Here is a 1,631-nt window from a genome sequence, read left to right on the forward strand (position 1 = left end):
CATATAGGGGGTATGGACACATATTTATACACCCGTCTGTCCACCTTGATGGCGTAGTGTAGCACCGCATTAAGGCGTGACGTGAGCGTTGGACGCGAGCGTAGTAGCCCTATATAGACCCATGAATTTATATAGGGAGTATGGACGAGTGTAAATACATACATATATTATAGAGTCTGAGAGGCTCGATATTTTATGGGATAAAAGTTTTATCGCTTGCGGCATGCATTCGATTTTTCCTTAGAAATTAATTTGGGGAAACATAAATATTTTATTTATTATTTTATTGTTTGTCCACTCACTTTAACGTTATTAAATGTTTTCCCCTGGGCCCTTCGTTTTAAATTGCCCAGTCTGCAGAGTTCGGGTTGGATCTAGTAGGAGGCGAGGCATAGTCACCCACATTTCTGCCAGTTTTCGTCAGTAGGTTACCTGTTCAACCTACTCGTGTTTTCTTACTTCCGCTAGTGTTTAGTAGCTCTGAATACTTTGAGATTATTGTATATTATGTGTAGAATTTCTGAAGGATAATTATGTGATGTTTGGAAGTGCTAAATTAAGAGTGTAATTTGGAATTTTCGAGTTAGGGTTGTCCATCTGCAAGGGAGATTTTCTTAATCTTTTCAGTAAATTTTCCTTGGAGGTGGTCCCCGCACGACTTACTCCGGGTTTCAGAGTGAAATTTGGGGTGGGTCGTGTCAGTTGGTATCAGAGCTATAGGTTTCCTTTTCCTGCTTCCTCGTCACTATCACATTTGCCTAAGTAGCACGTAGTGTCTATAGAGTGATGATCCGACCGCGGCGGATTCATTGGCATTTTATGCTTTTGATGCTATGTGTTATTGGGTATATGTGATTATTGTGTTAGTCTTGTTTATGGACTACTAAATTTCTTCTTCCTCAGGTACTATGCCTCCTAGGTGCCCACGGCAACCCCGTGTGGCTACTTCGATCAATGCCGATGAGGGCAATGAGGTCAGGGGACTGGTTGATGATATTGGAAATATGCTGAGGGATGTTATGGATCGAGCTCCACACCTTTATACAGTGAAGAGGAGAGAGGTTTATGAGGCTGGAGCAAGAGAGTTCAAGGGTGCCAATGGACCCCTCGATGCTTATACTTGGGTGGACAAAATGGAAAAGGCTTTTGCGAGCACAGATTTGCCAGAAGAAAGGAAGGTGAAGATGGCAGTGACTTTCCTGAATGATTCAACACATCACTGGTGGTCGCTCGCTAGCAGGAATGTAGAGGATGCGCTGAATATGTCGTGGGAACAGTTTAAGACGCTTTTCTTGGGGCAGTATTTCAGTCCTGCCCACCGCAGCAGAATTCAGTCGGATTTCCTGAATATGAAGAAGAGGGATGATGAGGGTGTTATAGAGTTCCAGGAGAGATTCACTTCCTTGAGCTATCATGTGTCATATCTGGTTCCTGATGAGAGGACCAGGATGGAGATGTTCATTGGGGCTCTTGGTGGAGTATTTGCAGATAAGATGACGGGTGTTTATTACCCGACTTTCTCTGATGCTGTTCATGCAGCCATGACCATTGAGTCTATGGGGATTTATAGTGCTCGGCCACGAGATTTTGGTGGCCCCAGTCAGGGTCCATCCAAGAAAGCTGCTTCATCA

This window comes from Fragaria vesca, linkage group LG4, assembly GCF_000184155.1.
Source record: "Fragaria vesca subsp. vesca linkage group LG4, FraVesHawaii_1.0, whole genome shotgun sequence".
NCBI classification, from domain to species: domain Eukaryota; kingdom Viridiplantae; phylum Streptophyta; class Magnoliopsida; order Rosales; family Rosaceae; genus Fragaria; species Fragaria vesca.